This window comes from Ammodytes marinus (assembly GCF_949987685.1).
Source record: "Ammodytes marinus genome assembly, chromosome: 20".
Classification (NCBI taxonomy): Eukaryota; Metazoa; Chordata; class Actinopteri; order Uranoscopiformes; family Ammodytidae; genus Ammodytes; species Ammodytes marinus.
In genome coordinates this window covers 13,918,881-13,929,368 of record NC_137224.1, presented here as the reverse complement: position 1 = coordinate 13,929,368, position 10,488 = coordinate 13,918,881, and positions in this window count along the sequence as shown.

Genomic DNA, 10,488 nt, shown 5'->3' with positions numbered 1-10,488 from the left:
CACAAGTTTGCATACACATGCGTCCATGTCTCTGTGTGCAGATAAGCAACACACACACACACACACACACACACACACACACACACACACACAAGCACAAGCACACTACACACAGACAGGGGTGGGGTAGCAATGAGGGGTTCGGTTAATGGCTTTTAAATTTCCACTGAGTGAGTGACTTACAACTGTGGAGGAGCACAGCTGTTCCTGATTTGGGGAACAAAGAGGGGGGAACGGCAGCGATCTGAGAGACTGGACCGGGCTGCTCTCATTTAATGGGCTGAAATCTCCCAGGAATGACACAGATGTGTGTGTGTGTGTGTGTGTGTGTGTGTGTGTGTGTGTGTGTGTATGTCTTTTTGTCTGTTCACACTTGCCCATAAGTATCTATGCTCATCCTTCATGTTCTTACTTTGGTAGCGGCAAATCATTTGTGTGCATTCAATTGCGTGCGTGTGCTTGTGCGTGGGAGGCTGGGAGGGCAACAGGATACGTCTGCGTCTACAGGCGTAGATTACGGCCTCAGAGCCAGCGACAGAGCTGCGCGATAGTGGAGGTCAACCCATTTGGGAATAAACCAGAGGAGGGAGAGAGAGAGAGAGGGGGAGACAGGCAGAAGAGGCCTCAGATGCGTGAGATGCAATGTAGCGAGGGAGAGATGGAGAAGGATAGAAGAGATTCAGGCCAGAACTCATCTATGCATGTCGAAAAAGACTCGAAAGATCCAACATCTGCCAGGTGGAAAAAGTCCAACTTGCTTTGATCAAAGACTTTCCATCTCAGGGAGACAACAACGCAGCACGTTTGAACACGGCCTCGCTTCAAAAAGCACCATGCTTCTTGATGTCAGACTTTGTGTAGCGGAGTTCCATCTCTTGAAATACTGCTTCCTGAACAACCCCCCCTGCTAGCACACCTACACAATTCTCCTTACACACACACACACACACACACACACACACACACACACACACACACACACACACACACACACACACACACACACACACACACACACACACACACACACACACACATACATTCTACACTTCCCTTCTCCGAGCTTGTGCTTTTTTTCCTGTCGTTGTTGAACGCAGCCCTTCTTTTCCCCCCCGGAGTCCCCCTCGCTGCACTGCAGCCTTGTAAAACATAGCAGGTCAACGTCACATGACTGAGGTCTAGGACACTGAAGGCTTGGGGCCCGGCCCTGTGCCGCGCAGAGCAGGGGTTGGGTGTCAAAGTACACATGGGTGGGGCAGCGTAGAGGGAGAAGGAACGAGACTGACAGCAAGAGCCAGAAAAATAGCCAGGCAGAGAAATTGTGTAGGAGGAGGGAAAGAAAAAAAAAGAAAAAAGAAATAGAAATAAGTTAAGTAAGGCAGGCAGGCAGGGAGGAATGGATGTTAGCAGTAAACCAATAATTCTCCCGAGGAGCTGAAACCACTAGAAGAATCTTATTTCCATCCATCCGTCCCTCCCCGAAGAACACCTTTCTCAACTCTCATCTATCACCTCCTCCCCCAAAAAACAGTGTAACTCCTCTTTTTCTCTCACCTCGAGGTCCGAGGTGCTCAGTCACCCATGGGCTGATGCAGACGTGAATGGGAGTCTCCCCTCCTCCCCTCCTCCCCCTGTTTCACTGAGTGATTGGAGCTGACATACATATGGAGCAAACTCATCCTGGTAGCGCTCTGAGGAGAGAAGAGGGGGGAGGGGAGAACACAAAGCTCACACAAATCCATAGATTCGCACACACACACACACACACTCGCACGCGCGCACACACACACACACACACACACACACACACACACACACACGTGACACAGGACTATCAATGATCACATGCTCCACTCACACACACACACACACACACACACACACACACACACAAACACGAGTGTCTGCTCACCACAAGCTGCAGTAGCTGATCTGTTCTGTGCAAATTAAATACCATTGCCCTTTTTTTCATATTTTATCCCAAAAGCATGTCTTCCTAGATATTGTTTGGCATTTCTCTAAATGAAGCTCACATTTCTTAAAGGCTGCTGCTGCTGCTGCATCTGGTAGGATGCAAAAGAGGGCGTTCGTAGAAGGCTACAGTAGCCTATGCTGCTTGCCGCCTGGCAGTTGTTTCTGTGCATGAAAAGAGAACTGTAAGCACTCATTCCTTGGTGGTCATGGAATGTGACATAAAACGAGAGAGCTCTACAGCCACTTGGGCACAATGTTGCTTGGAGCTAAATGGTAGCGTCAGCATGCTAACACAATGAATCCTACAAGCTGTTTTTAAGAAGGTATAATGTAAACCATCTTTACCGTTTTAGTTTGGCATGTTAGCATTCTGAATGTAGCTAATCTAATTAGCACTAAACACATTGTGCAGTAGGCTATGAGTTTGAGGAGAATGTTGTGAGTTTTGCAGGTATTTGGTCTTAAAGAAAGGTCAAAGTCAATCAACCGCTGAAAAGTTAAGGGGTCACAATTCATTCTGTGTGTGTATGAAATTTCATATCAATACATACAATAGTTATTTAGCATTTTTGTTTGGTCCACAGGCATTGCCATCAATAGAGCCAAGTCGCTAGCATGGCTACAAATGTACAATTCCTGTTGTGCACCCAAAACCTATGTAGAAAATTTCCGTTTCAGCTAATCTCCCGTAATGTTTTTTTCTGAAGCAACAAGCTATTGTTGTGACGTAGCCTACATTTTCAGTGACTTACATTCTGTTGATTTATGTTAAACCGTTGTGCACATGGATTCAAGTGCCTTGGAGTGCTGTCAATGTAGCTGCTTTCCTCTGTGTATTTACACCCACCAACAGAAACAGAAAATCTATGCTGCAGTGTCTGTTTAAAGTATGCAGGGAGTGTGTCAGAATCAGAATGTGTTTTCTGTTTGTCAGCCTGACTTTGTACGTCTCTAAGACTTGCGTATTTAAAGTGTCCTCTAGAAATCTAGGTCTACCTACAACAACCTCACCCATCTCTCCCCCCCTCCCCGCTCCGTCTTGCTCATCCCACTTGTCACATCACATTTCCCAGGCAGCCCCAGGAAAAGGGCAGTGGCCTTATGAATTGATGTGGGTCGCTTACAGGAGCATGGCCAGGACGGGCACACACACACGTATACACACACACACACGTACACACACGTACACACACACACACACACATACACTGTCCTTCACCTGTCACCCGCTTTCCTCTGCAGGGGCGGATGTGCACCCTCTGAACCGCAGCTTTTGGATGTCTGCATACCAAAATGTCTGTTTCTTCGTCAATGTGTCCACATAAAACACACTGAAACGCACACAGACGCACACAGAAACATCCCCCCCCCCCCCCCTGCCTTTGAAACACTCACTCTGACAGAGCTATGGCAACAATGCAGCGTTACACCACATGGTGCTCCAGTAACTATAACAGAGGGGGGGAATGCCTTTCCCCTGCCAGGCCCATATCTCCTCTGTGACCTGAGGGACAAGCAGGGCAATGAGGACATCTATTGGCGAGCCAGAGACACTGTTCCTGCAATGGGAGGCCCGCCGCTGCGGCCGCTGCAGCAGAGAATAGATGAGATGAATAACCAGTGATATTGAGAGCATTCATCATCCGCTGACAGTAAATTCACAGAAGAAAATTGACATTAGCTCATAAACATCTATCACGGGCCTGTGCGTTCGGCAAACCACATTGGAGTGTGGAATGCACGGCCGATGAATCAGATGCAATGGGGCAGAAGGGGGCCCGCGTTATGATATTTCTCTGTATTTTGTATTAGCACTCCTGCGCTTTTTTCCACACACACTCCCTCTCTCCGCGGCGTCCCTTCCGTCATTCACTTGGTGCTTCCTCATTACTCCTGTTATCCCTGATTTACTCCTGCTCCCCACAGCCCCATGCAGCACACAGGCTCTTATATGTCCAGTTAGGCAATTATTTCCTCTATTTGGTTAATGGAGGGCAGAGGGGTTTTGGTGTAAAGGGAAATCCCATGGAGCCTCCGAGGCCTGCTTCATGCCCGTTGGACTGGAAAGGGGCCAAAATGTAGTCTCTCCACCAGTTGTCACCCCCCCACTGCACCACCCGCCTTCACTGGACTGGAGAAGAGACCAAATGGATGCCTCTGGGGCTCTCTGTCCTGCTGTGAAACTTACACTATTGGCCATCAAATCTGATAGAGAAACTGTGTGCGTCCATCCAATACTACTTTACACTTTTTTTTCATGTATTAAAAATGATTCATGTTCAAAACTTGCATACCATGTCATATAAAACCCCAAAACCTCCATCTTTAATCGACTTTTAAACAAAGAATATGACTTGGAAATCCTTGACATAGATAAAGAAATCATGTAACATAAATAATGCAAAACAACAACAACAAATCCATCAGCTCACACAGAACAAATTCTGAGATGGGAATTGCAGCATCATATCAGGGCCCGCCCGTCCCTCTCAGCGTTTTAGAAAAATGCTCTGTGGAAAAATGGAGCAATTTTTTAGAGCCCGTTTCTCGAAGCTCAGTGATCCACGATGCTTCTGCATGCAGCCGTCTCCCCGAGGATAGAGGTAAGGTAAAAAAGCATGGGAAGAGGGGAGGAGGAAGTACATGTAAGCCCACAACGAAGGAAGCGAGGTGAGAGGGAGAGTGATGCAGAAAGAAAATATGGACTTGGATCTCAGTCACAATATAGATTGTGCTTTATAAAAGGTCAAATTGGCGAGGTTTGTGTGTGTGTGTGTGGGGACGGGGGAAGGTAGTATGGGGGGATATATTGCCATGTTCTCTTTCCCTTTTTCTAAGGCTCCCATCTTTAGCTACAACGGTTGTGGAAGAAGTAGGCCTATAGATTACTACTCAAGTGGTGGTTCAACAATGGTATATGTAGGTACAGGTTTTACAGCAGCAACAAACTTTTTGGTTTGGTTTCACTAGAAGAGCGCTCTTATTTCAATGAAACTTTCACATTGATTATATTAATTATTCAGGACAAAGGAGAACTGGAAAATGTCTTGGTTGAGGCATAACATGTTGAAAAGCAAAAGTGAAAGTTTTACCTGATCAATTATACATATTGTGTAATGTTGTCATCTCTCAGGAAATGTGGGGATATGTATGTATATGTACTGTATTTGCATATAGCTCTATGCTGTAGGAACTGCAGTGCAGGCTTCATCTTGTAAGCTAGAAGTGAATTGGTATAGGGATCTTGTCCTCTGTCTGTTTTTCTGCATACTATCTTGTTTGTTTTTGTGTATTATGTTGCATGTTCAGTATTGAAAAAAAGAACGCATTGGAAAGTATGCAGCAGCCCTTTCTCATCACTCAACAAGTAGCAGAAATCTCCATGAGCGTGCCACTGAGACCTCAAATGCTCCAGTGGAGCGGCACTCAGGCGTGCAAATGTGTAATGGTCTCAATACGAAAGAAGGTGTAGCATGATAAGTCAACTTTCCCCTGCTACGTTTGGCTGAAGGTTATGGAAAGGTGTCCCCCCCCCTATTCTTCGGCATCAGCCTGTTAAGATGAGGAAATTTATGTTGTATTTTACATTTCTGCTATCATCTTGAACCTCGCCAGCTGTGAAGGGAACGGAGGTCAGAGTTCAAACTGTGACAGCCACAAATGTCAAATGACTCGTCCCCTACTGTGACTGTCACCTCGGTTCAGCCTTTAGGAAACCAGCCAAGCAGCAGGAAGGTATTGAAAGAGGGAGAGAATAGGGAGAGAGATATAGAGAGAGAAAAAGTGAAGCAGAGAGAGAGAGAGAAAGAGTGAGAGAGCATGCCTCATGAGGGAGGCAGGGCTCATGGACGTCTGGAAATGCGGCGTTGCGTAATGGGGTATTGCGTAATATGTCCCATTTGATACCATGTCACTCACTGATGCATATCAGGACCCCACGTAAGGCTGCTGGTAGTCAGGCGCACAGGAAGGCAGGAGAAGGGGAGGGGGCGACTATTTAGGGTCAGGTGCATTGAAGGGGAGGAGGGAAAACATGGAGGGCTTATGGTTCTGTCTCCGAGCAGAAGACGTGGAGTGACGGAAGCAGACAGCCAATGGGGTAGTGTGCGGCGTAGTGGGGAGTGTGTGGGGGATGCGGAGTGGTAGGTGGGGGTGGGTAGAGTTGGTGTGTGTGTGTGTGTGTGTGTGTGTGTGATGGTGGGTGGGCAAGAGCGCGGTTGGTACTGGTATTTCTACCCTGTCACATCGTGTTAGTGTGCAGCCAAGCACGACTGCTGAGCACACCACTCTGGACAGCCCCTGCACTCAGATGGGGCGAGCCACACACAAACACAAACAGGCATGCACACAAACACACACACACACACACACACACACACACACACACACACACACACACACACACAGGCTGAAATTCACAAGGACACACAGTGCCTACACTTGAGTGCACACACACACATGCTGTAATCTCCCAAGAGGACCACAAGGACATCCAAAACAAGTGAGCACCGATGGAGGTTTGACAGAAACCAGGAGAGTTTTCAACCTCCCAACTTCACTTCCATCCATCCATCCATCCATCCATCCATCCATCCATCCATCCATCCATCCATCCTCTATCCACTCTATCCAGCTCATCAGTCATTTGTGGGTATAGGCCTACAGTCATCAAAGTTGAATATGGATTTCCTTTACCTTTTCTCACAAAAATGTGCACATTATATGGACATCAAATGATTGGAAAAGGATAAAACAGAGCCAAATGAAGTCTGTCGGTCCCAAAAGTACTGAGGTTTATTCATGTTTGTGAAAATATGGAGCAACCTTGATCGTTTCTCCAATAACACAGGCAATATCTTGTTTTGAGAGAAGCTCTTCAAAGCCAGATGTGCAGACTTCACAAAGTTGCAAATGAACCATAACAATTTACTTTACAGCCGTCAAACACATTACAACAGGGGGAAAAGAGAGCAGTCAGGAAGTGTCAGCGTCATCCAACAAAGCGGTTGTGTCAGTAGGGATCAGAGCAGTCGGCTCGACCACTATATGGCCACTATAGGCTATGCAACATGCCTTAGTGGGCCCTGGAGGCCTTTTTATACAATATTTTCCTTGAGAAAAAAAGACAAGAGGGGGGCAGAGGAGAGTAAGGGAGAGTTAATGAGTTCGGATGACGATGCACCATTCACTTTGCGGCCTCCTCCCCTCGGGCGGGGGAAAAACAGGAAGAACTGCAGATGGAGGGAGAGATGAGAGACAGGAATAGAAGCAGCAAGAATGTTCCTCTGTAAATGCTGCATTCACACAGTGCATACCATGGAGAGAGAGAGAGAGAGAGAGAGAGGGGGAAAGGGGGTACGGATGGATGGATGATGAGGAGATAAAGCCGGCGAGGTGTGATGTGCAGTGACCCGAGCTCTTTGGTGACGCCATAAGGTAGGAGGCACGCATCAGCAGCTTTGAGCGAGGACAGAGAGAGATATATGTCCTTGGCCACCATGTTGTGTGGCCGGCTGTGCTAGCAGGCCAAGAGGTCAGCAAGGAATGCAAAAAGGGCAAAGTCAGCACTGCAGAGACTTGCAAAAGGTCACGGTTAAATAACAGGCGCCTGAATATCTAATACAGTGGCACACTTCTGCTCACATACACAAATTAGCTGTTTTCCCTTGTTTCAAGACTTTGATGCTAAATGCGAAGCTAAGCAAACCCGCAACTGACTATAGCTTCTTATATCAATGCACATTTGAGTGGTATTAATCCATTCATATAACCAATAGCAAAATAAATTATGTTGAAATCAGAACATACTAGCAGTATGGGGTTACCGACAAGAAACTGAGGGAAGCAGAAAAAAGTTAAACAAGGCGTAGCACTGAAAAATGACATAGCAAACTTGATCGCAAAGAGTTGCTTATTTTACACATCCAAAAGAAACACAGCAAAATGTGCCACTATTTTTCACCAGCTAATTGCTAACTATATCTGTCTGCTTTTTGGAGCGAAGCAGTGCACAGTGGGTTTTTGAAAATCTTTTTATAAAAAGTTTAAAACAAATTGGATTTAGCTGCCTGCTGAATCCTAAAACAACACTGTGAGAGCAGTAACAGATAACCAGAACAGAAGCAAATTACCACAAAGTGACACACAGCAAAGGTATAGGGCAGGGGGTCAATACTCCACAATAGAACGGTTGGTTGCTTTCTAGGTCTTTGGGGCAAAATATAATGTAGCTGCCATGTATTGTCTTCTGTGTGCACCTGATGGGTGCCTTAAGGTAAAAGAATACAGAGTGCAACAAAGGATTAAGATAAACTGGGAGGTCAACAGAGACATAATCCGGCCCTGACTCCAGGTATAGACCAACAGCAAACAGAGGTACAAGGAAGCAGATGCTGATATCTGATAGCCAGCCAGGGACACATGCAGAATGCTAACACAGATATTCATCATTAACATATACTGTGTGTGTACACACTCACTGTTCACTGTATATGTACCACTTTATCGTAAATGTCCCAATTTTCATGTAAATGTATCTTTTTGTGTAGTTTAACAAATATGGACGATACTATTTCCAACTATTCATAAATGTTGGCTCGGGCCAGATTAACCATTATCACAAACACACAAGTGCTTTAAAAGAAAACAATTTATTTATTTATTTATACTACATCATTTCCTGTTGCTTTTTTAACTAAACTATTTGAGTGTTTACTTAACATGTGTACTGCCGCAGGACATTGTGTTTATTTATTGCAATCATTTCATTACTCACAGATTCAGCTGTTCTTTTTCAGAAAGCCTCCTTGAAAAGTGTTGAGTTTATTTTGTGATTGTGTGTGTGTGTGTGTGTGTGTGTGTGTGTGTGTGTGTGTGTGTGTGTGTGTGTGTTCTTAAAGTATCAAGAAGCAGCCACTCAAGCAAGTCTTGTTGTTCCTAACTTACAGTGGACTGCTATCAACATTATTGTGTCACACAAGTTACCAACACTCCAGGCCAGTAAACAAGCAGCTTGATTTGTTTAGGACTGGGCACCGTGCCGTAAATAAACCAAATGAAAGAGCAAAGCAGCGGAGTAAGCTGTTGAGACTGTGTTTTGCAGCGGGGAACGTAAATGTTTTTTTGAATCTCCCCCTTGGAAGAAAATAAAAAAAGATGGCTCCTTGTCAAGTTTTGCTTCTACGTGACTTAGCAGAATATGAGAGGCTCTGAGGCACTTCATGTGGGGCTGTCAGGCAGGGTGTGTACTCAGGTATTCAGGTAGGGCACAGGGAGCCCCTTAAGTGTCTCATTCAAGGTGAAAGGAGAATGGAAAAAAAGAGGGGAGGTAGTGTGGGGTTTGCAGAGAAAGATGTTATCACTTTCCATCACCTCCTGCGTGTTGGTGTGAAGGGAGCCGCTGAAAACAGATGACCTAGATTTGCTTTGAGAGACTCCAGCAGCGAGGCCTCCCCGGATTTAGGAAAACACAGAGTGAAAAGTAGGGATTGAAAGGCACAGAAAGAGAGAGAGAGAGAAGGAGTGAGAGATAGAGGCTGCGGAGGAGATGTACAAAGACAGAAAAAAACAGGCAGACTTCCAGTGGGACAACAAGGCAGGCACGAAAAAAGGTAGAGACAGCAAGCAGGCAGACAAAAGGGATACAGGGGAAAGTTTTGACGGTAATCCTCTTTGACTCTTCCTCCCTTCCTATCCCTCTCGAGTGGTTATATAAAAAGGCATCTAGAATTCTGTTCCATTGCACATCAAAGAGCCTGCACCGCTTTGCGATCTGCATATGATCTGTCCAGGGAACAGCAGGAGGGCTGTGTGTGTGTGTGTGTGTGTGTGTGAGAGAGAGAGAGTCTGTGTGTGATAACTCTGGGAGGAATGTTTGAGTCAAAAATAAGCCTCTTTGGAGACTATTTAGATGACTCTGTGTTTAGATGAGCCTCTTGGATCTGTGACTGCATTTTTTCATCATCTGAGAGCGTGCTACATGCAAATGCATTTAACAGTAATAATCAATGATTAAAAAACAAAACAGTTCATTTGATTGACATGCAGGAGCTAGATGCTTTTTGTTCAAGGTGTAACGACTGAGTAAGACATTATAATGTTTCAATAATATACATGAATGAACAACTGCAGTCAGTGTCATGCGCTGATGGCAAGGAACATCTCCCCCTGGTGACTCTGAAGAGAGGATGCTGCTACAAATGAAGTCATCTGACTGAGGATTAGCAGCACATTATCCATGGTTTTCTGTTGCACTGCTGCCACCCACTGTTGACAGAATGCACTTCAAGGAAGGACGCAAGAGGGGATAACCTGCTTAATGCTGTTCGAAAAGCTTTTCTTTTGCCAGATATTCTTATAGGTCATATCTTGTCCCTAGTAAATTAATTTGAATATTTTAACGTGGATTTTGGCATTATTTTACACTCAATTGAGATGGTTTAGCATGGTTTCCTCAGAAGTTGGAAGATCACATTTGCATTTACAATGCACTGCTACTATGACTATTCATTTATA